This window comes from Myodes glareolus, chromosome X, assembly GCF_982192425.1.
Source record: "Myodes glareolus chromosome X, mMyoGla1.1, whole genome shotgun sequence".
Classification (NCBI taxonomy): domain Eukaryota; kingdom Metazoa; phylum Chordata; class Mammalia; order Rodentia; family Cricetidae; genus Myodes; species Myodes glareolus.
The window spans coordinates 80,783,515-80,809,625 of NC_142053.1; the positions used below are offsets into that span (position 1 = coordinate 80,783,515).

Consider the following 26,111-nt stretch of genomic DNA (forward strand, 5'->3'; position numbering starts at 1 on the left):
TATGGAAAGATCTATGGCTTCCCTGGTCATTTAAAACTTGTAGTGCATTGTTCCAGAGTTTCCATTGAGAAATCAGATATTATTCTTATGAATTTTCCTGTATAAGTGTAGGAAGATAAGGCCTACAAGGCTGAGAGATGAGCTAGTCTGGAGACTGCCGGAGGGCCTAAGAACAGGTGCTGCCAGAAGTCCTGATTGTGCCTAGACAATGAGGGACCATGCAATGCTGCCCAAAGGCCTAGCAACTGGCAATATCAGAGGTCCTGATCATGCCTAGCCAATAAGGGGAGATCAGGTAAAGTCAACAGATCTGAAGGCAGCCTGGGTGCTGGGAGGAGGGTATATAAGACTCTCCCCATTGCTGAATAAACAAGTCTGCTCTTAGCCTTTTACCTGACTTCCAGTGTCTGTGCTGAGTTGTTGGGACCGAACAATATATATGTGATTTGAATTTTTCTCTTGCAGCTTTCAATACTCTTTGTTTATGTATATTTAGTGTTTTAACTATGATATGCCATAGGCATTTTATTTTCTTCTCCTGTCTAGTTGGGGTTCTGTGTGCTTCTTGTATCTGTATGTGTGTCTTTCCTTAGTCTGGGGAACTTTTCTTCTAGGATCTTGTTGAAGATACGGTCTATGCCACTATTCTAGAATTTCTCTCCCACTTCTATGCTTATAATTTGAAGATTTGGCCTTTTCATGGTATCCCACAACTTCTTCATGTTTCTTTCCTGTGGTTCCACTCCCACATCCTTTGCTTGTATGATCTAGTTCCTATGTTTTAATTTTGAGTCTGGATAGCCCATCTTCTATTGCTTCATTCTACCTGAAAGGCATTCTCCTGAGTTCTCTTTACTATTTTCATCTACTTGTTGCCTGCCTTGGCCTGGAGGTTAGAAATGACTCAAGCAGGGTGAAGTCAGGGTGCTGGGCTAGTATGTAGGATATGAGTCTTGGCCCACGCCTGGAGTTTAGGAACACTGTGGCCATGGTTGATAAGACTAGTCTGGGGCACTAAATGGAGGAGCTGAGCTAGATCTGAGAAATCGGAAATATGGCAGCAGTTGGGGGCAGGACTTACCAGGTGGGGTCCTGGCACAAGATATGGGGGCTGGCTAGGTTTAGAAGGATTTTTTCTTTCATATTTTGATGGCTAATAAATTTTTTTTGTTGATCAACTCTCATATTGATCTCAATTTTCCAGAGATCCCTGACTAATATAGTAACATATTTCTAAACCAATAGAGGTTCACAATTTTTGAATGCTTGACTTTTAGAAATTAGATGATCACAACTATAAGAGTTGTAAATTCCTGGGCATATAAACATATGTTTAAAATGAATATTTAGTGGAACTTGTGGATGTATAGAAGACACTAAAAGTAATTAATAAACTAGTTTTCTTATGATCAAACTTCTTCAAAGTCTCTGGAAAATTGAGCAGCTTCTAAGGAGTGGCAATACTTTTGTTTGCTCCTTACATGGGTGGGAATTGATCTTGCAGCCTCAAGCATGCAAGATGCATGCTCTAGGTCCAAGCTATACTCTCAGCCCTGGTGGGTTTTATTTTTGGAAACAGTGGTTCACCTCTCTTTTTCTCTAATTTATTCATGTGTTCATTCTGTAGCTCATGCATATGACTTATAAAAATAATAGAAAATCTGACAAATGTAAAAAAGAAAATGGCATTGAAATTGTCCCTAGTTTCACAGTTCCAGCTGAAACAACTACAGGCTTTGTGAAGTTTAAACTTTGTTAAGAAAGAAGTCAGAATGATACTTGTTAAAGCTAGGAGACTTTATTCAGCATTATTGTAATCACTGTCAAGAGTATCATAAGTAATCAAAAAGTCTAAATATATTCTAGGATTAATTTTCACAGTAACCTATTGCTTGTCCAGAAATTTAAATCAGCTAAATACAATAAGTAATCTTTTAAAATCAGTTTCTTTTTTCAAAATTAAAATCCTCCAAGATCCTCCCTACCCAAATCCTTCCCATCCTGTTCTACTCTCTCTCTCATTAGAAGACAAACAGGCATCTAAAAAATAAAATAAGTTAAAATAAAAAATCAAAATAGGAAAAATAAACAAAAAGATCAAAAGTAAAAGCTCAAGAAATACATATACACCCAGAGACATAAATGTACACATAGGAATCCCAGTAAAACACAAAACTAGAAACTGTAAGCTATAAGCAAAAGACCTGCACATTTTTAAAAAATGTGCAGACAAAGCACTGAGACAAAACCAAAACAGAAACAACAGATAGAGCCCTACAAAGATAGTACTGGGTTCATTTTGAGTTACCGTCTACTGCCGGGCATGGGGCCTCCCTTAAGTGTAATTTGTACACCCAGTGAGACTCATTGGAAAAAACTCATTTTCCTTTACAAAAGCATCAACTAGGGATAGCTTCTGGGTTAGAGATGGGGGCTTGTGTCCACTTCCTTTCTCAGTGCTGAGATCCCATCTGGTGTAACCTATGCAGGCCCTATGCATGCTGCTACAGTCTCTGTGAGTTCATATGTGTGACAGTCCTGCTGTGCCTAGAAAGCCTTGTTTTATACATGTCCTCCATCCTCACTGGCTCATATGATCGTCCTGATCTTACTGTCCCTTCTTCTACAGGGCTCCCTAAGTCCTGAGGGGAAGAATTTGATGGAGACATCCTATTTAGGACTCAATGTCCCAAACTCTTTCACTCTTTGCACATTGTCCAGTTGTGGGTTTCTCTTCTGTGTGGGATTTGTTCCAAACTACCACAGGAAGAAACTTCTCTTATGATGGCTGAGCAGGACACTGATTTACTAGTATAGCAGATTGTCATTAGGAGTCACTTTATTACTACATTACTTTAGCAGAACAGTAGTATTTGGTTTTCCCCTCAATTTATGGGATATCCAGCCTCAGTTTCTTGGATACTTGAGCAGTGTCAGGCATGGGTTTCATCTCATGGAGTGGGTTTCAATTCCAATCAGATAGTGACTGGTTAAATCCTACTTTTGTGGCACTATTATACCAATGTATCTTGTAGGCTGGTTACTATTATATATCAAAGGGTTTATTGCTAGGCTAGTGATTACCTTTCTACTGTGACAGAAACTCCAGTTCTGGGAACGGGTTATATTTAATCAAGTTTCTGATCAAAGGGCCCTCACAGAAACCCTCAAATAACCAAGGCTATCGGCAAGGACATTGGTTTCTCTCTACAAACTAGTGATAAGGGCTTATTGTAACAGGGCCCCAGACCTTAGCAGGCCCCCAGACCTTAGCAAAACTGACTCCATAATGGAAGTAATATCCAGGTTGTGAACCTCAGCATGTAGACAATACCACCTGCCAAAATTAAAACAAAGACCTAATCCATCTGTTTTAGTTAAAGTTTCTACTGCTGTGAAGAGACACCATGACCATGGCAACTCTTATAAAGAAAAACAATCGGGAGGCTTATAGTTTCAGAGGTTCAGTTGATGTGGGATTTCCCTCTCTATGCTGTGCTTACCTTTGATAAATAAAGGAACTGCTTTTGGACTATAGCAGAGCTATTGGGGAACAAAGCTAGGTGGGGAAAACTAAGCTGAATGTGTGGAGAAAGGAGGCGGAGTCAGGGAGAAGCCATGGTGCCACTGTTGGAGACAGATGTGCTGAGACTTTGCTGGTAGACCACGACCTTGTGGTGGTGCACAGATTAGTGAAGATGGGTTAAATTAATATGCAAGAGTTAGCCAATAGGAAACTAAAGCTAATGGGCCAAGCAGTGATTTAAATAATATGGTTTCTGTGTGATTATTTTGGGTCTAAGCAGCCTGGAACCAACAAGCGGCCTCCCTGAAACAAATGGTGCCCAATGTGTGGACAACTGTATCCACATAAAGCCCAAGAGAGTTTGGGAAGTTATTCTAGATAGAAAAGAATAGAGTTTAGCATGGCTTCTCGATAGCAGCATTTTCTCAGGTGGGCTCTGCTTGCTAGAGGTAAGCACTCTCATTTTTTTTTTGTTTTTTTTATTTTTATTTTTATTTTTTTTGCACTCTCATTTAAGAGAGGCTTCCTGACTCAGCTTTAGCTGCAGAACCTTGCAGCTCTTTTAAGAGGTCCTGCCACGAAACATTTAAATGGTGTTCATGAAAAGCTGACTACATACTTTTTGGTGGTGGCAAGGACACTGAAATGCGATAGAGCTGTGGCAATAAACATGACTCCGACCAGTACCTCTGCCATGAGGCTAGACTCTCAGAAAAAAAAAAGCTAAGGAATGGGCTGGATCCAGTCATCAAAGCCACAGTTTTAATCCTAGCCATATCACTTATAAAATTAAAGACTCATGTGGTCAGAAAAAGAGAGATATACAGTAAAGATAGATTCAAAGATGAAGGAAACCTCTAAACTGTTTACTGTGTGTTTAAACATATATGTAGGCTTCAGAGAAAAAAAAAAGAATAAAGTCCTTAAAAGAAAAAAAAGAGAACAGTTGGGTGTGGTGGCACACACCTTTAATCCCAACACTTGGGAGGCAGAGGCAAACAGATTTCTGTGAATTCAAGGACAACCTGGTCTACAGAGTGAACTCCAGGACAGCCAAAGATACACAGAGAAACTCTGTCTCAAAAAGCCAAAAAGTTAAAAATAAAAGAAATAGAGGTTAAAATAAAGCCACATAAAGATGAAAACTACACAGAGAGTCTGGATACTGTATGTTATTGTGTGGTCTTTAAATTGTTTGATGACTGAGGAAGGAGCAAAAGCTGCTATAAGACATTTGATTATAAATGCCACTGGATTAATTATATATATTAATTATATATATATATAATGCTTTAACTTTAAAAATTAAGTCAAAAGGTATGTTACTTTTGAGAAGAGGTTTTGCTTTTGTTTCCACAGGAAATGAGTGACTGTGGATTCATTCTGCATTAAGAAAAATCAGGTTTGGCCAAGGAAGAGCCCCTGAGAAATCTCTTATAGGAAGAATGGCCCAGATGTCTGAGTTCTATATCCAGAACAGCTCAAAGACTGCTGCCTAAGATGATCAAGCCTCACAGGATAGTCCAGTCAGGACTTGATCATAATTCTAATTTTTTTTAGGTCCTCATAAGATTATCAGCACCCTCAATCAGCAGGAAGTAGCCTGGAAAACTACACCCACATTCCTCAAAAATTATTATGAATATTTGCCTTTGTTTATAATGTTGGTTACAAGTTGTTATAGATAATGGTCAGTAGAAAGGCTAAACAAAGGAGGTTAATTCAGAGTTCTTGTTTTAAAAATGGGGGGAGTGCTGTGGGACAATGGTTTGTACCCTGTCACTTGTATTTTAAATAAACACTGATTGACCAGTAGCCAAGCAGGAAGTATAGGCGGTGTGATCAGGCAGGAAGTAGAGGCAGGGCAACAATAATTCTGGGAAGAAGGAAGTTTCAGCTGAAGTCGTCACCCAGACAGAGAGGAAGCCAGACACAGAGCAAGCAAGATGTGACTGCTTTGCTGGAAAAGGTACCAAGCTACATGGCTAACACAGACAAGAATAATATAAGATGGGCTAATATAAGATGTAAGAAAGAGTTAATAAGAAGTCTGAGCTAATGGGCCAATCGGTTTATAATTAATGTAGACCTCTGTGTGATTTCTTTGGGACTTAATGACTATGGGAACTGAGCAGGATAGAAACCTCAGTCAACATTCAGTCCATTATCATCATTGTAGGCCATGGCAACATGCATGCAGACATAGTAGCTTACCGGCAAAGATTCTAACCAGCATCTGTCTCAAGCAGAAGATCCATGGCAACTCCTTCTCACTCTGCTTTCTTCCTCCCAGAATTCAGTTCTGTCTTCTCAGCTTACCTGTAAAGTTCTGACCTATCAGGTCAAGGCAGTTTATTCATTAACCAATGAAAGCAACATATAGACAGAAGGACCTCCCACACCATTTCCCCTTTTCTGTTTAAATAAAAAGGAAGGTTTTAACTTTAACACAGTAAAATTACATATAACAAAACAGTTATCAAGCTAGAATTACAGTTACAATATTTATATCTACTTTATATGTTATCATAACTAAGAAAAACTATAACTATAATTATAAATTATTCAACTCCATCAAAGACTCCAGAAGGATATAATATTACCTGAGTAAACAACTTCCAAAACTCTAGAATGGACAGAAACATCTCGCTACCTGGACAGTCACCCAAAGTTCTTCTGTACCGTTGGGGCATCCATCTTCAGCCTACAGGCCCATAGTATCCAGCAGACTTTTCCAGGAAGCAGGAAATTTCAAAGACAGTTCTGCCTATACTGGCAGAACTTTCTTCTGTGTCTTGCAGAATGTCTGACAGACTCTTTCATGAAGCAGGAGCCCTGAAGGATTGTCTTACCTTTAGGCAAGTTCAGCAGTCATTGCTTGGTGGGTCCTGTATGCCCAATTCATACAGCAGTCCAGGAAAAAGCAGTTTCTTGCCCAAATGGCTAGCCAACTCCATGAGGAGTCTCTTCAATGCACATCATCCTCTTGAAGTAGCTTGGTGCTGCCAGGAGCAGATGTGTCTCACTGTCATGAAAAGTCTTAAGTTCTTAAACATTTTAAATGCCATATTCTGAATGTCTCTGAAAGATTTGAAGAATATCCAAATGAAATATATCTCTATACATCTAGAAAATCTAACTAACATGACTACAAGCTTGACTATTAAAGATGACTCTCTATTAACCTATATTTCTTAATTATACATTATCTTTTTTAAATGAGCTACACAATTACAATACCTTAATCAAGAGCAGAAATATACATGTAACAAAATTGACCTTAAATTTGTATCAATAAACCAAGATCCATACCAATGCAAATTATTCATATCTATATCATAACCCCCTTAAAATGTAAAGGAACATTTATGAATAATATTTGGGAATATGGCCAAAATTTTGTTCATACTTCTTCCTGCTGTTTGGGGGTGCTGTTAATCAGGTCTTTCATGGTGTATCCTGTGTACTAGGTTCATTTCAGTCAGAAGCTGCGCAAAGTAATTTTTTGAGGGTGTTTACGGTGATCATTCAGGGGGCGTGGTCTATCAAACCATATTTGACTGAAAGTATTCCACAGGTTCTCATCTTCTATGGAAACAAAAGAAAAACTTCTTTTCCAAAGCAACATATCCTTAGACTCAAATTTTGGAACCAAGATAGATTTAGAACATATGTGCTGGGTTAGCTTAGCAGCCTCTACAATGAAATATCTCTGTACTTAACTCCTTCACAGTCAAAAACTTCAAAGATAACACAATATACATAATCCAGACTCTTTGTGAATTTTCCATCTTCACGTGGCTTATTTTTCTTTTCTCCTTTTAATCCATGACTATCTGTACTCTGTATCTTTAGAGACTTTTTTTTAAAAAAAGAATTAACTTTATTTTTTACTTCTGTCTCCCAAGCCTATGTACATTTATCCAACACTGTGACCCATTTAGAGTTCTTTTTTGTCTGAATTTGTCCTATTGTGAATCTGTAATTCTTTACTGTTCAGAAGCACTTCTTAAAATGCTAAGCCCTTCATAAAAACTTAAGTTGTGCCATTAGTAGGGGTAATATGGTACCACCTGTTTGCCTGCCCAGTCTAAAACTTAAGCTGTGCTATTATTATGATAAACATCACAGTTCCTGCCTGCACTCTGCATAGTTCAGCATGTCAGAGCCGCTTGTGCCTCAGAGCCACTTGTGCCTCTGAACCATGCACACCACCCCACTTCCAGGCACTCAGAGAGTCCACGTTTCCATCAAGCAAGCCATAGCACTTTACTCACAAACCCCATCCAAATGCTCTGTCTCCAGCAAGAGACAGAGGTCATGCTAGCAGCACAGCCCAGAAAGCCAGCATTTTAAAACTGCCACTTTTTTATGCTGTGGCTGCTAAGTCAGGAAAATCTCTCCTAAAGGAATTGCAGCACGCTGCCAGCAAACACCAAAAAAGCTGTGCTAAACTATATATATATCACAGCTTTATATATATCACAGCTATATATATATATATATATATAAAGAGAAAGAGAGAGAGAGAGAGAGAGAGAGAGAGAGAGAGAGAGAGGAGAGTCTGGAATTTCTTTTTAAGACTTCTCAGGTTTTACGTGGAGTTAGTTGACCACATTTGAACACCAATTGTTTCAAGGAGAGGGCCCACTTGTTCGCCCAGCTAACTTAGCCCTGAAATAACTACACAGAAACTGTGTTAATTAAATCACTGCTTGGCCCATTAGTTCTAGCTTCTTATTGGCTAACTCTTACATTAATTTAACCCATTTCTATTAACCTGTATATTGCCACGTGGCAGTGGTTTACTGGCAAAGCACATCTATCCCCGGCAGTGAATCCATGGTGTGTCTCTTTCTCACTCTGCTTTCTTCCTCCCAGAATTCAGTTCTGTCTTCTTGGCCTACCTAAGTTCTGTCCTATCAGGCCAAGGCAGTTTCTTTATTCATTAACCAATGAAAGCAACACTAAGATAGAAGGACCTTCTATACCAACTGCCCTGGGCTGAGCAAGAAGATTGCTACTAGACAACACAGCCTAGACAGACAGATTTTCCCATCTGTCCAACATTGACCAAAGGAACTTTAAGCAATTTTCACTAGGTCTTTTTTAGAAAGATTAAATACAGCTGCTAAAAAAATTTCCTTTGTTACCCAGTTGACCCCAGATATTAGAAAAAAGTTTGAAAAGTTAAAAAAATAGGCCCCAGTTGCTGGAGGTAGCTCAAAGGGTGTTTAACAACACAGAGCTGATCAGGATAAGACCTTTTGTATCAACCAAAAGTCACCATCATCTCTGATGATGAGACACAGTTGACTTCCAGATACCCAGAAAAATTGTAGTGTCTCACCCTCTTTCAGAAAAATATATCCTAGTAGAAAGTTCTGCCTCCAATCGAAAGACACAGTTGGACTATCTCTCAGATTGACAACAAAGATTCCTGGGGATCTGAGCAGAAACCAACCCCAGGACTGCCCCAACACCAAACTCGTTCAACTCATTCAACAAACCAGTTCAGCTATTCCCACTCAGATTAAACAATTCGCAATGACCCTGAAAACAAAAGGGGAAATAGCAGTTCATATTGCCTGAATTAGGGAGACAGGCATCCTGGTGTCCTGCCACTCACTCTGGAGTTCACCTCTCCTGCCTGTGAAGAATCCCGAGACCTTGGATTATAGACCTGTCCAAGATCTAAGTAAGTAAGGAGATCAATACTATCCACCCAATAGTATCAAACCTATGCACTCTCATGAGTCTGATTCCTCCAGAGAAACGGGTGTGCACTGTCTTGGACCTGAAAGATGCATTCTTTATCCTCTTGTTGGCATAGGTGAGTCAACCCATCTTTGATTTTAAATGGGCAGACCCAGAGGAGGTTATGGTAGGCAGCATTCCTGGACCAGGTTGCCCCAGGATTTAAAGACACAAAATGCAGACTTCTTGCCCTTCTGACAGAGGTTTCTTGGGAAAAACAGATTATAAAATGGCCACCAAGGAACTGCTGCAAGAGTTACAGACCTCGGGCTACAGAACAGAGCGTCATCGGCTAAGAAAGCCTAACTTTGTACATCAGAGGCTACCTATCTTGACTACCAGCTGAGGGGAGACAAAAGGAGCCTGTCTCAGAGTAGGATTGCTGCCGCTGCAGTCCTTCAGATCCTTACTTCAGAGACTAAGACACAGGTTCCAGAGTTCCTAGGTGCTGCTGGGTGTTGTAGTCTCTGCATACCAGAGTTTGTGGAAATAGAAAGGGCTCTATTCACCAGCACAAAGTGGGGGGACACTGAACCGCTGATCTGGACTGAGACTAAACAGAAAGCATTTGAAGCCTTAAAAATAGCTCCAACTCCTACTCCAGCTTTAGAATTTCTAGATATAAGGGGCTTTTACGCAAACTTCAGAGCCAAGAAAATGTCCTATGACAATTGGACCCTGTAAGTACAGGATGGCCTGTCTATCTAAGAGCTGTGGGGGCTACTGCTAGTTTAATGAAAGAAAGCAAACCAGTTAACTTTTGGTCAAGATCTTATACTCACAGCACTCCACAATACAGTGGCCCTCCCTGAGGAACACCAGAACACTGGCTGTCTAATGACTGTGTGACCCAGTACCAAGCCCTGTTCTGTCCCCACCCTCAAGTCCAGTTTGAGAAACGCCCTACTATCAATTTGGCTACACTCTCACCTGATGATACAGGTGCTCATCCATGACTGTTGGAGATGAAAGATGAAATCAGCTATGTGGGAGTTACTGTAGCTACTTTAACAAAAATGATTTGGGCCCAAGTGAGGTACCTGAGTCCAGAGAGCAGAACTGATTGATCTGAGCCAGGCTCTCAGATGGGGAAGAGAAAACACCACCAACATACACACGGACTGTCGGTCAGTGTGCTTTTACTACCGGCCATGCCCACAGTATGATCTATACAGAAAGGGGGCTTCTCAAGAAAAAAATGTCTTGGCCATCCTAGAGGCTATTTGGCATCCCCTACAAATTGTTGTCCTCCACTGCCAGGCTGCTGACCTGGCTGCGTGACAAACAGCCCCAAGACAGTGGGGCCTATTGATATCCTAATGACATAGCATGGCCCGGTGCTGCCTGAGACTCCATGGTAAAGAAGGCATGGACAGCTCAAAGCCACAGGCTGATGGAGGACACCAGAGGGAAAGATCATTCTCCCAGAAATGACTGGCAGGACTCTGGTAACTGACCTTCTCAGGTCCACAAAACTTTCTGAGTTGCTCAGACCAAGGTATGTTATACCTAGACTGGACAGCCTAGTGCGGGATGTCTCAGCCAGATGCCAGGTTTGTGTTCAAGTAAATACAAAACAGAGAGCCCTTACCCAGGCAGGGATCCATTGAGAGACCAACAGCCCCACAAACTCTGGGAAAACTGACATCACCAGAGTCTGGCATGCCTGGGGGGGGGGAATAAAAGTACTTGCTAATTTTTATAGATAACTTTTCTGGGTGGATAGAAGCAGTCCTCACCTAGACTGAAACTGCTCAAACAGTAGCTAAAAAGCTCCTCCAGGAACTCATCCTCTGATTTGGCCTCCCCCTAACAATGGGGTCAGACGATGGCTCAGAATTTGTAGGTAAATCCTCTCAATTAACAGTTAAAGGTTTAGACATATATTAAAAATTTCATTGTGCATACAGACCTCAGAGTTCTGACCAGGTTAAAGACTGCATTAAAAGACTTTAACAAAGCTCTCATTAGAGTCCAGCAAATAATGGATAGGGCTCCTTCCTTTGCTTTGGCTTGCTGTACCTCATATAGGAAGGGGTTTATCCCCTATGAGATTATGATGGGAAGACCTCTCCACTGCTTCCCAGGTGCAGAGACCAGCAGTTGGCAGAACTCTCTAACCATTTGTTTCTCAAGTCACTACAGGCCCTCCAGTTCTCCAGAAAGTTTATTCATTGAACTATCCGAGAGACACAGTTGACCCCTGAGTCCACCACCAGATTCCCTTTGTTCCAGTCTGGTGATACTGTTTGGGTCGGGTAGCTAGCCAAATGGCACTAAAACCAACTTGAAAAAGATCTACATAGTGATTCTATCTACTCCTATGGCTGTGAAGGTGGCTGAAATTACATCATAGTTCCACCATACCAGGTTAAAAAAAAAGAAGGAAGTGACATACACTGCTGCCAAATGGACTGTCTCCAGATTATGGATCATTGAAATTAAGGTTTCACTGGGCCCCTGGCCCTTCCCCCTCCAGTCCTTCTACCTCCTCCTGAGTCTTGTGTTTTATACTATGGGTATAAATGTAGGATCATGGCCCAACTCCCACTGTCCTCAGGCCTGGACTGGAAACTGAGAAAGACAGATACAGGGAAGGTATTAGGTATTAGTGACCTTTGCTCACTGACGCCCACTTTAAATTTACTGAAGAAAGCAAAGATTTGGGGCTTTATCTTTTGATGTATGCCCTACCGTGGACCCCCTTAGTGCTGGAAATAAGGGAGTTTTCATTGCAAAAATTGGGTTGGTAAAACTGAGGCTTCCTAAAAATTTTTTAGAAAAGATTTTGGCCTTTGTGAAACAGAAAAAAAAAAACCCGGAAAGTCAGATTCTATATCATAGGAAGGGACTCTGGCGGTAGAGCTAATCATTCATAGCCAGAAATCAGTCAGGATTGCTGGTTTTGCTTAGATACCTGGCCTCTGTACTACATAGGGATAGGAACTAACCAGACTGTCAGCCCACTGAGTGACTGGGAGCAGCTCAAATTAACATTAGAAGGTTTAACCTAGGTAAAGTTTCAGCAAGTCTATCTCCAGAGGTGGTTAGTTTTCCCCACCTACCTAAGTTCTGCCCTATCAACAGGCCACTGCAGTTTCTTTATTCATTAATGGTAATCACAGCACACAGAGGGGACTCCCACATCACTAGGCACTTCCCCTTATTCTGTCTTATTGCTTAATTCATATGGACAACAACAATATTACCGGGCCTCTGAGACTACATGGTAGACGTGTAATAATGGTTTGACTAAATGTGGCCCTTCTGACGCTTTAAATTAAGTAGATAAATTGATCAAGACCTAGAAATACTGAAAGTTTCAGTTTCTGAATTAAAACAACAGTTAGATTCCCTTGCGAAAATGTTCCTACAAAATTGGAAAGGCTTAGACTTCTCATGAGATAAATTATGTATGACTTTGGGAGAAACCTATTGTTTCTATCCCAGTTGGTCAGGAACAATCAGAGAAAATATTGTGATGATTAGGGAAATAATTGGTACCACTCTCTGTTCTCTTGGTCCCCCTGCTAACTACTCTGATATGAGCACTGGCTGGGCCTTTAATTATCATTCTGATTGGATTAACACTGAGGCTCTGCATCTTAAACTAAAACATGAGTTCATCCATGATTTAACTCATTCACTAAGATCAGTGGGGAATGTAACAGGGCCCAGACTTTAGCAGGTCCATAGACCTTAACACAACTGACTCCATGATGGAAGTACCATTCAGGCTGCCAAAACTAAAACAAAGGCCTAATCCACCAAAGTCCATAGTTCTGGGAAAGTCTGCATATGTACTACCCTTGTTTGTTGGCTTCTGTAGTTCTGCTTCTGACTAACAGATCTTGTTAACTGAAGTATGTCAACCAAAAACATGATATTTGTACTTAAAAGCTCACCCTGAGAAAGACTCAGGGCTCTACTGGGATCCTGAACACCCAGTGTAGTCACTGGCCAGCTAATAAAGACTTTCTGTTGTCTTAAACTCATGCCTGAGCAGTCTTTGGTGAATACTCCACAAAACTATTACTGAAGACAACAGCTATGTAACTCATTAAACGTAGAGGAGTCAGAGATGCTGCCTACTTAGAGCCTTTGCCCCTACTCACTAGTGTTCATGGTACTGTAAAGTATTCTGTATGCTAAATTCATATTTTTGAAGACTCATTTTTAATGGAAATATGTTCATGATAAGCATCTGAGAGGGGAAATCAAAAGGTCTGGAAGAGTTCATGCTATATGATCATAATTTTTAAAAAGTTTATATATTGTAAATATACAAAAAGAAGTGAGTGCACTCAGATTCTTGTTCATTTCCTCAGAATGGTAAGATTGCTAGTAGTTATTGTTATTTACTATAAGTTTCTTGACTTTCAATCATACTAAACTAATCATGCGTACTTTGATTTTTTTAAATTAAAACATAATTACATCATTATCCCTTCCTTTTCCTCTCCAATCCCTCTCATATCTTTCCTCCAAATTCATGGCCTCTTTTTTGATATTGTTACATATATATTTACATATATAAACACACCAATATATACCTACAATTTTTTTAGTCTGTTTAGTGTTAGTTGTATGTATGTTGTTTCACATATGACCGATTAGCAGTGGATAACCAATTAGGGGGCTTATTCCTGGGAAGACTATTTTTTTCTGTTTTCAGCTTTCCTCAGCTGCTTATATTTAAGGATAGGACTCTGTGAGATTTCCCCATTCCATTATATACATATATTACATACATTACCAGAAAAGAAAATAGATTTTATCATTTTATAAGTTGCTTAGGGAGATGATTCAACCAGTACTTGCTGCTCAAGCATAATCTGGGTTCAAATTTAGCACTCATCTTTTAAAGGCATGGGAGTTTATGCCTGTAATACTAGTGCTAGAGAGACAGGGACAGGAAGGTTCTTGGGTCTTTGTGGTCAGCCAGTCAAGACAAATTGGTGAACTCCAGTTTCAGTGAGAGAATTTGGCTCAAAATATAATTTGGACTATGATAAATAAAGACATCCACCATGAATGTCTGACCTGCACTCACATGTACAAACACATGTACCCATACACACACTACACACACCCCAAAGCAATGTAGGGCTCAATTAAGGAAATATGAGACTAACACTTGAACTTGAACCTTGACTGATTATTCAATTATTCACATATTTGTCTGAGCCTTTGTTTTTAATCCTTTTTTAATACTCTATTTTTAAAAGCATTAGTATTTTTTGCTTGTATATATATCTGTGTGAGAGTGTTGGGTCTCTTAGCACTGAAGTTACATGCAGTTGTGAGCTGCCATGTGGGTACGAGGAATTAAACCCATGTCCTCTGGAAGAGCAGCCAGTGCTCTTAACCACTGAGCCATCTCTCCAGTCCCTCAATCTGTTTTAAATGAGATGTATTTTAAAACGATTTACAAGTACAATAGGAGTAATTAATCACGGAGATGCTATTCACTAAGGAAAATATCTACTTTCCCCCCAGACCTATTTAGCCTTTTTGCTATAGCCCCTACACAAGACAGTGTGGGGGCCTACCCATTTTGTAACTACTTAACATGCGCTTCTTAACCCAGTAAGAAGACTTTGCTCTTTTTTTCTTCTGCTCTCATTTCTCATCCTCTGCCCTCCCCCTTTCTCGCAGTCAAACAGTTTATTTAGTGGGAATCTGTATTAGCTAAAAGTAGCACACTTTAAAAAAAGAAGTGGCACTGGCACCATATCAAAGATAACACCACCAGTCTCTAGAAACCTGCCATCTAAAAGGGAGGCTGTGAGGTAAAATGAGGAGAATCCCTGAATCAAATCTATATTTATCATCTTCTAAAACTAAAAATACACTACACTTCTACATATCTAAAAACCTGGAAAGAATGCATTAACATCTTAAGTAAGATTTTCTGTGACTGTGCCACTGAACCATAAACTGTTAGATCTGAAATATCATAAACCTTCTGTACAAATGAACAGTTTTTACTTCTTATGTGCTATATTGAGCCATCACTGAATCCTGTCCTGTTTTCCCTTTCTTAAAAAGTTTGCAATGCAACATGGCATGCCACCTTCTGAATATATTATCTGCCTTAACCTTTCCCCTTGTGCTGGGCCACTGAATATTTACAATTTGTTCAGAATTTTAAGGTAAATGTTTTTCTTTCCAGCAATCTCACACTTGAGCATATTTCTATTAGAACTTCAAAAAAGCCAGAATTGACAAGGGGTAATTGGCAGATCAGCAACAGTAATCTGATTGGTAATTTAATGTAATTGATTAATTGGTCAGATACATAAATAGGGGCAGCAATTACCCCTAAAAGAAAGTAGGTTTTCTTTTCCCTCCCCCATTTCATCTCATCCCACTCTTCCCCAGGAAGTATTATGAGGGTTGATTTAACCAAAAAGAATGCATACCCATTTTTTTTTAGTCCAGGCCTGTGAGAGGACCCCAGCAACACCTCTGCACCAACTAGGCATCCAGTGGGCGGTTGGGCACTATTATGATCTCTTTGTAATGAGGGATCAAAAGTCTTACCCAGTGCCAGGATGGACTGAGAGGGGCAAGGAGATCCACATGAAGGCCCTGAGGCAGTTTGCCCTGGGTTCTGAGGAGAAAACACAGGCCCACTGGCACCTTGAGGTGTCGGGCAGACAGGCACTACTATGGTGTGTTACAGGAGAGAGAGATACAAAATGGTTCATGTACTGTAGATAGAAGCATATAAGAAGAGGCAAAAGAAATGAGGAACAGGCCCATGCTGATGTCTGGGTCTGGGCTGCTTCTGGGGTCCATGTCTGGGTTCATGATTTTGATGCAGCTGTGGTCACTGTTGATATCTATGGCTCCTGATACCACCAAAGACAGAAAGGATATGGCTGTACAGAACTGACCCTGTCCCTCACTGGTGACTGCAACCCTAGGGAGAACTGGTTCTGCCCCTTACTGACTCAAACACTCAGGAGAAAGGGTCCTACACCTCACCTGGGTAGCACAATAGAACTGTTCCTGTTCGCAGGGTTAGAGCTGACCCTAAGTGCGTGAAAATGGGAGAGGAGGTCGCTCCCCTCTCATATGCCATGTGGTGTCATGATTGAGGGAAAGATGCCCTCCTCCCCTTGCCATCTACAGAAGGTGGGGGACCTGACCCAACTCCTCACCAGCTGCAGCAGATGGGAGAATGAGTCCTGTACCTAATCTGGGCATCACAGTAGCATTGACCCTGTAGACAGGCGTGCAGGGAAGCCATCTCTGAGGACATGAGAGGAACATAGCTAGTACTACTTCCCTTGTCTGTGGTGTGGTGGTGGAGGTGAGGGAAAAATGCCCTCCCTCCTTGCCCCTACTACCTCCACCTGTCAAGGGAATTGACCCTCCCCCTTATCATCTACCACACTCAGGAAAGAAGGCCCTGCACCTCACCTGGGCAGCACAGCAGCACTGAGCCTGTTGGCAGATATGTGGGTGAACCAGCCCCAAAATTGTGAATGTGAGAGAGGTGTCCTCACTATTCATCTGTCATGCGGCAGCATAGATGGGGGGTGGGAGAAATGTCTTTCTTACCTGTCACTGACTGTGACAAGGGAGTTGACCCCCCACCCCCTTACCAGCTGCAGCACTCAGGAAAGCGGGCCCTGCTCCTCACCTGGGCAGCACACTAGAGCTGACCCTATTGACAGGGGTGTGCAGGCAAACCACCCTGAGAATGTGAGCATGTGAGATCTGGTCCTGCCCCTCATGTGCCACATGGTGGTGTGGGTGGGGGAGGGATGCTAGCCATCTGTAGTAGGTGGGACAGCTGGCCCTAAGGTCATAATAGCAGGAGAGTTATTCCTGCCCCCTCACTAGCTACAGCTCTCATGGCCCCTGCACCCCACCTGGGCAACACAGTAGAGCTAGCTCTGATTGGTTCAGGTGTGGGAGAGTCAACCCTGAAGGCATGAAAGCAGGAAAACTGACCCTACCCCTTGCTCATTGCAATGAGGGGTGAATTAGCTGGGGCAGTGCTGGAGAGCTCACCTGGTAGTGAGTACAAGGGAGATCTGGTGGACTCACCAGTCTTGCAACTACCCAGGCTCAGAACCAGGGTTATGAGTTGGCCTACCCATCTATGGTCTGCTAGAACAAATGAAGAGGTAGGTTCCGCAGCCCAAAGTTAAAGGATCTCCATGACACAGGGCAACAATAGGATATCCAAGAGGAATCCCAGTGAGGGCCCAACATCAACAGTGTAGCAGGAACCAGACCAATGACTCTTTGCAATGAAGTCTTGCAAATAAAGATGTATGGAGAAAAGGGTTTACTGCACCAGATAGTACAGTTTCCATGGTGAGATTTTGCCTTCTCTTTTTCCTCATAAATTTTATTTTATTGGGAGGTTGCAAGGGCAGAGGGTGAATACAAAGGGATGCAGAAATGTATTCTTGATCCTATTAGATTAAGAAGAATAAATAAAAAAGTTTAAAACAAAACAAACAAACAACAGAAAAACAAAAACCTTCTGTGCCTGCAGCCTCAGAAAGTACATTAAAATGTAGTATATAAAAAAGAATGCATACCCTTCATAGAACATTTAAAGAATCAGTAATAGAAAATAAAAACTGTCTAGAAATTTTTATCACTTAAAGATGCTTATTGTCAGCATTTAGTATTTCTTTCCCCTTTCTTTATGGTCCTTTGGAGCATAAGTTTGACCTACACTCCTGTCCCCTAAAAACTCCTCTCACCTCCTTTCTTTGCTTGACTTTCTCAGGATTACTCAAGACCAACCTTAGAGCAGTTTGAAGAACTTCCTTCTGGTCAAGTCTTTCTCAATTAACTCCATGGGTCTAGAAATTTGTGGAAATGGTAGCACTGAAGTTAAACTACAGGAATGAGGCTTTCAGGTTAGATTCAGCTCAAATAATCCGAGCTATGTGTCCAAATATTCAGTGTCCTCAGTAATCTCTGAGAGGCGATCAAGGGCAAGAGCCATGGTCGATACTCTTTGGGGAGTCACTTGGACTACCCTGACCAACCATTTGAAAGGAGGTTTCTGGTACCTGGTACTGGGGTTTTGGTTAGTCTGTGGTTCTTGTGGGAGAGCATTGCCATGTGCCATAACTTTCTTATATATATTGGGTGTGATTTTAAGGTAAATATTAAAGATTCTTTGAAGCTTTATCAAACAACCTTAATATTATTTGTTTCTCCTCATTAGGCTTAGACTTCCATCCTGCCCATTTGGAGACCCCCTCCCTTGTAACATGAGGGGGCCGGCTTGTTGGGGTTTCCGTCCCGCCCGGTACCCCCCAGCTGGCAAACCCCAAAGAAAATCACAGATGGGACACCATAAGGTTATAAACTGATTGGCCCATTAGGTCAGGCTTCTTGTTAACTCTTATAACTTATATTAACCCATTATTCTCATCTATGTTAGCCATAATGGCTCCGTACCTTTCTCAGCTGGGCAAGTTACATGCTGCCTCTTCAGTGGTCTGCGCAGGAGTGGCAAGGGAGGTTCTGCTTCCAGAATACTCCCAGTCTCTTTGCTCCACCCCTACTTCCTGTCTGGCTTTCCTGCCTATACTGCCTGCCTGGCCAATCAGCGCTTTATTAAAATATGATTGACAGAATACAGATAATTCTCCCACACCACTCCCTGTTTCCCCATTTCCCACCTCACATCACTTGTATCCTGCTGTTCCTCTTTTCGAGCCCCTTTCCCTTCCCTATGGCCCCATCATACTTTCCTGGCTTCTGTGGTACTCCATGTCATATACTCACATCTGAGGATTTGGAGCAAGGGTTACTCACTCAATATGATCTTTCATAGGTTCATTCATTTACCTGCAAATTTTGTGATTTCATTTTTCTTTATAGATAAATAGATTCCATTGTACACGCACACCATATTTTCACTATTCATTTATATTTGTAAGGACATTTGGGAAGTCAATTAATAGTCCTGCTCAGCTGTGACATTTATGAACCACAACAGAGAGTGTCCAGCATGGCAAAATGTCCTTTAAGGTGCAGTAAGTGGCACTCAAATGGTGGTTGTAATCAGCAGCTATATAGTTGGACTTGACCCACTCAACAGAAGGGAAACAATATCCGGTACTAGAAACCTAGCTGACTCCCTGGGGCTAGTGATATCATGGATCTTAGAAAATATCTACACCTAGCGTAATTTTAATTACCTCATAAATCTTGTCTTTTTCCCCACAGATATGAATAGCTATTGCCTCTTGTTATGGTTTGAATAGGAATGGCCCCCATCAACTCATGTGTTTGAACGCTTGGCCCATAGGGAATGGCACTATTAGGAGGTGTGGTCTTGTTTGAGTAGGTGTGGTCTTGTTGGAGGAAATATCTCACTGTGGAGGCAGACTTTAAGGTCTTATTGCTTAAGCTACACCCAGTGTAGGACACAGTCTCCTTCTGCTGCCTGCAGATCAAGATGTAGAACTCTCAGCTCCTTTTCCAGTACTATGTCTGTCGGCACACTGCCATGTCCTGCCGTGATGACAATGGACTACACTTCTGAAACTGTAAGCTAGCCCCAATTAAATGTTTCCCTTATGAGAGGTGTGATCATGGAGTCTCATCATTGCAATAGAAGCTCTGAGACAGAAGTTGGTACCAGAGACTGGGGTATTTCTGAGATAGGCCTGACCATGCTTTTGTTTGGAGGAATTTGGACTTTGGGAGTTTGGGTGAGGAAAGCAGTGGAATGCTTTAAGTACTGCTTTATGGGTCATACTAAAAGGACATGGAAGATAGTGGTGCTGAGGGTGATTTGAGCTGTGGTGGCCTGGCTCAAGAGGTTTCAGCTGGTAAAGATGTAATTGAATGAGAGAGCTATGTTCCAACTCCAGCAAGCAACTGAACTTGGCAGCTTCAGTCACATGGTTCTGACGTTAGAGTCAAGGATACAAAAACGGGGTTATGGAATCGTCTCTGTGACTAAGGAAAGGTGTTGAGGTCAGACACGTGTCAGGTGTGTCCCTAAGTGTAGGCCAGAGAGGCCATTGTGTGAAGCTGTGAAGGTGAAGCCTGGATTGCCTTGGAGACATCAAGATGTTGGAGATGCCAGAGCCACTGGATACCTGCCAAGGAGAGCTGCTAACAGGGAGTGGAACCAGCTCAAGAGAGAGAGAGAAAGGGGTGTTGCAGTCAACAAAACTGAAAGGAGTTGCATATCTGAAGAGTGTTTTGACATGAGACATAGAGATGCAGCGTCTGGAGTTTGCCCAGCTGTTTTGTTTGTTTGTTTGTTTGTTTGTTTTCTTTGGTCCAGTTTTTCCTCACTATGCTCCTTTCCCTATGCTTTGGAAGGGTCATGTATATTCCATGCCATTATATTTTGGAAGCATGCGATTTTTTTTATTTTATAGGGTATCACAGTAAGAGATTGAATGAATCTCAGAAAAGACTGTTATAGACAATGGGAACTTTTGAAATTGGACTAAATGCATTTTGCATTTGTTGTGGTTATGAGCCTTTGGGACCCAGAGAGTGGAATGTAGTGGTTTGAATAGATAGATAATGGTCCCCATAGACTCATGTGTTTGAATGCTTATAGGCATTCAGTGGCCTATAGGGAGTGAGACTATAAGAGATGTAACCTTACTGGAGTAGGTGTGGCCTTGTTGAAGGAAGTGTGTCACTAAAGGGGCAAGCTTTAATGTTTTATATGCTCAAGCCACACCCACTGTGGTACAGAGACTCTTTCTCCTTCTGATTAAGATGTTGAACTCTCAGGTCCTTCTCCTGCACCATGTCTGCCAGCATGCCACCATGTCCTGCTATGATGATAATGAACTAAACCTCTGAAACTGTAAGCCAGCCCTAATGAAATGTTTTCCTTTATAAGAGTTGCTGTGGTCATGGTGTCTCTTCACAGCAACAGAAACCCTAAGACATCCTTCATCAAAGAAGTTTATCTTTACAACAAATGGAAGTCACCACAGAAAACCACAATTGGACTGTGATGGCTATTCTTGGTTGTCAACTTGACTACATGTGGAATTAACTAAAGTCCAAGCATCTGGGCACATCTGTGAGGGATTTTTCTTGATTGGATGATTTGAGGTTGGAAGACCCACCTTAAATCCAGATCATTTGAGGTTATAAGACACCCTAAATCTGGGTCACATTTTCTGGTGGCAGTCTACATAAAGGACATGGAAGAAGGAAGATTTTACTTTTTGGCTGCTTGCCCTCTTCTCAGTGGCAAGTTCATTCCTTCACAGGCATAGAAGAGCCTACTTCTTTTGGATTCTTACATATACTGAAGACCATCTAAGTCATCCAGGCTTCATGAGCCAAACAATTATTGGATTCTTAAAATTTCTGTCAGGAGACAGCACTTGCTGGGATAGTTAGACCACAGACTGTAAGCATTTTAATAAATCTTGTTTTTAATGTATATACATTCATTCTATCCATCCCGTTTCTCCAGTGAACCCCAACTAATACATGAATACAATGCAGAGATCAGTGTGTCATCATCCAGTCCCAATGGATACATCTACACCTATAGCTTGGGAAGCACTGAGAAAGAGAAGGCAGAAGGACTGTAAGAGCCAGGATACCAGGAAGTATGTTGTAAAAGTCTCTCATATAAATGGCTACATAAACAAGATGGGGACAATGGCAATATCAATGGAAAATATTAACAAAGGAAAGTGGAAATCTTGCAGAGTCATATCCCTGGACAAGCAACTGATAACAGCTCCCCAGATGGTTGTTAAGTATAGTGTGGTCGGCCCTGAAACCACATGCATATACACACACACACACCAAAAACGGACTCAGCAGGTTAAATTTATATATTCATGCATACATATATATACACACACATATATATGTAGCAATAATAATCTGGAAATAAAAGCTACAAATTTTGGAGTGGGAAATATGGAGGGAGTGTGAGGAAGGAAGGGCTTCGACTTAGGAGGGACTGGAGGCAGTAAAGGGAAGGAAGCGAACTATGTAACAATATTTTAAATAAAAATATACAAAGCATCTAAACTCAATAACACAGAAATAAAGATTAAATAAAGATTGGGGAGCTGCCACTGCTAGGAAGGTGAGTGGCATTTGACATGTAATAGATTTTAGTCACTTGTGCATGAAGTTTTGCTGATTATAGCTGTTGTGGAAATCTTTCTGGAATAAGCACTCCAATACCATGACAGTGGAAGAGAGGAAATGTCAACACAGGACCAAAGCCAGGATAGCTTCTGAAAGACTTCAGAAAGGTCATTTGTATTCTCATTTTATACTGTAAAACCACAAGGTGGGGCAAGCAAGCTAGGAAAATTTTACAGATGCTTATGTGGCAGTCAGCAGGTTGTTAAGGGCAACAGTCAGCTGGTTGTTAAGGGCAACGGTCCCTTGTTTCAGCTATTTCTCTAGATCATTCTGTTTCAGGTAGCAAGTGACGTCATTCTTGTCAAATAGACAGTACAGGCAGTGCTTTAAGTAAATTACTAAATAAATCAATCAATCAGAATCTAGTTATTACTCTTTTCTACCTTATTCTATTTCAAAGCTACTTAGCACACAGAGTGATCTGTGAAGGCAGGGAAAATTACAGGATCATCTTCTGTACAATTGATTTGGGGCACTGCTTCCTTTTGCCACAACAGCTAAGGCAAACGTTCCTTAGTGGACTGCTCCAGCTCAGCCTTAAGCCTTCTACCTGATAATACTGATCAGGTCCTCTGCTGCTGTCTCCATCTTGGGCCAGTTTTTCCAAAATCTGTTTCCTCTTGCCTTTCTTAGGCCCTCCTCTGCCTGTGCCTAAATCTCACCCAGTCCAAACTATATCCATCATTTCAGTGAGTCTTTTCTGGCCCCCAAAGCTAACAGTACAAGGGATTGGAGATTACGGCAAGCATGGAAAATGGTCCAGTTATTGAATGCTATGACATTCTCAGTTTCCCTGAAGACTTTGATGGGGCTACTCCTTAGCCTTGGAACTGAAGCCTCTGGTGGTTAAGTATGCTCTCAAAAGCTTCAGGCCAAATCCTCTGGCCTAGATTCCAAATACCCCAGGGAATTTAGTTTTATCAAGAGGAAATTTGCTAAGATCTACAGGCCCTTATTGGAGAAAAGTCACCAGATCATCAATATTTTGCATGAGTCTACAAAAAAAATGTGAGGTGCAAAGTTTTATACTATAACTCCAGTGAGGGGGCTTAGATGTATGGTCCAAGGAGAATTTGGAATGTGACGACTTGGAGGGTGTCCTCATTACTTTTCTATTGCTGTGAAGGGATACCATGACCAAGGCAACTTTTAAAAGAAAGCATCCAGTAGGAGGCTGGTTTACAGAAGCAGCTGAAAGATTACATGTTGAGCTAACAGTCATGAGGGAAATAGAGCAAATGACTCTCTGTTATTCCTGCTACCATGCCTTTGCTCCTCCACTATGGACTCTCTAGCCCTCTGAAGTCATAAGCCCAGGGCAAGTTGGAAAAGAAAATATTTAATTTGGCTTATGTTTTTACATTTTCATGCACAAGTAGGAGGCAATGATAGAGACACCCCAGCCCTGGCATGAGTCTTTTGAAACCTCAAAGCCTTCCCCTAGTGACCCATCCATGAAGGTTATGCATCATAATCCTTTTCAAACAGTTCCACCAACTGGGGATCATGAATTCAAAGATACAAGCCTATGAGGGCTATTCTCATTCAAACCACTACAAATATAATTATGTAAATCAAAATGCAACAACCTTGTTAAAATGATGGTTAAATGGTGCTACCATATGTTTTACTGTTAGATGATTGCTAATTACACTTTTAAAATGTACTGATACTGAATCTAGTTAATCCCATCTGTGCTGTTGCCAACAGAATCTGGCTAGTTCTGCCTGTGCTATTCCCAGTCTGGAAGCTTGGTCCAAGCTACACACCCTGTGTTCCATTCTTGTCTAATCGACTTGCCTGACTTTAGCTTTCCCAAGTGTGCTGGCTAATTTTTATGTCAACTTTCCACAGGTTAGTGTAATTTGGGGAGAGGATGCCTCATTTGAGAAAATGCCCCCACCAGAATGCTTTGTAGGCAAGCATATGGGGCCTTTTAATAATTAGTAATTAATGTGAACAAGCCCATCCCATTGTGTACAGTGACTCCCCCACCCCAGGATGGTGGTTCTGGGAATATTAGAAAGCAGGGTGATAAGCCATGGAGAGCAAGCCAGTAAGCAACACTCCTCTGTGGCTTCTGCTTCAGTTCCTGCCTCCATGTGCTTGCCCTGACTTCCTTCCATGTGGAACTGTAGATTTAAAATAGACCCTTTATTCTTCCCCAAGTTACTTTTCTCACAGCCACGATTTGGGGGTCTCTGTGACCACCAGGGCAGGCAGAGTAACAATCCATGTGAAGCAAGAAGGAAATCTGGTTCAACATCACTTAGTTAGATGGTGTTGGTTCAAACTTCTAGAGTCTGACCCTGAGCCATTTATTGTAAGCATATTTAAGTACAGAAAACTTTGGGGAAAAAAAAGATTGAGTGAACAATGAGGCACAATTACATAGAAACTCTTCTCAAAGTACGTGTCACTTCTTCCATGAAGACAGGTTCTAGAGAGAGGCTACATGTGTTATCTTAAGGACCTGGGGGAGGATCTGGTGTGGTCTCAGTCATACAGATAGTTCAGAGGTCGTCTGAGCTATTAGCTACCTCTGGTCCTGGTTGTGAGAGCTTGGGGGAACCCCTGACCATACAGATAATACAAAGGTCACTTAGACTATTAGCCACCTCCTGTCCTACTTCTGAGAGCTTGGTATGGCCCGGCCCTACAGATAATGCAAGGATCATCTAGACTATTAGCTACTCTCAGATTCCATTCTCAGACTTCCGGGCTGAAAACATTCTTGGTTTCCTTAGTGCTAGAACAAGGTTCTTTATGTTCTCAGCACAATAGAAGCCCAAACTAAGTCAGAAATAGGTCACAGGTTCATGGGTGTTTCATTGTGACAGACATGACCATGTGTTTGGGGGAGGATCTGTGCTAGTATTTGAACTTGGGGCTAGAAAAGCCATTGGTTGCTTCGGAGCTTACTGAGCTATTGTGGGAACTTGGAAGACAAGAATGTTGAGAGCTATGCAAAAAAGATGAAGACCTGATTTGTGAAGCTTTAGAGGAAAGCAAAGACTCTATAAGGCTATTAATGTGATATTTTAAATTAAAAATTTGTGGTTCTGGTCACCTGGGGCTGAAGAATCAACTATGATTAGGAAGAGACCAGTATCATTGAGGTGGTATCTTCTGGGAGGTGTTTCTTCAGAGTCAGCACACAGAAGCAGTGTTCCACAAGTATCCAAGGCTGTACCTCATACTGGCAGCCAAACTTGGTAATGTGTAAGATCTTCCCAGGTGGTACTAAGTTTGAAAGAATGAAAGGGTCATGGAGAGCATCTGAGGCTTGGCACTGTGAGAAGCCAGGAAAGGCCACTGGTGAAGGTACAACTTGAGTTGCAATAGAATCCCCGGAACTGAAGGGGTCATGGAGAGAAATTGAAACTTCACCTGTGGCAGGCTTAGAGTCCCCAAAGAGAGCCTACAAAAGGCTATTGGTAATGATGAAGCTCAGGTGGAGTGGAGACCCCAGCATTTTGAAGATGCCAGTGCTATGGGATGACAGCCAAGAAGAGTAGCAGTCTTGGATTGGGGTCGTTCTGAGCCTAGGTGACAAGTTTGTGTGTGCTGAAGAAGGAAGAGCCAGAGAGATGGTACAGAGTCTTTGGAGACCAGAGCATCATGACTGGGTCAAAGACATCAATGACTGACCTTTCTATACTATTGGAATTTGGGTCTG

At 41.6% G+C, this 26,111-nt stretch overlaps 1 long non-coding RNA gene across 1 annotated transcript in view; it reads right to left on the reverse strand.

Moving 5' to 3' along the window:
* LOC146889148 (uncharacterized) overlaps positions 1–26,111 on the reverse strand; it is a 122,392-nt gene that overhangs the window by 59,905 nt on the left and 36,376 nt on the right. The window contains exons 4-5 of the long non-coding RNA XR_015736896.1: positions 6,379–6,607; positions 5,741–5,860 (exon numbers count right to left, since the gene is read on the reverse strand). This is a non-coding gene — a long non-coding RNA (uncharacterized LOC146889148). The remainder of the gene's footprint in view (positions 1–5,740; positions 5,861–6,378; positions 6,608–26,111) is intronic.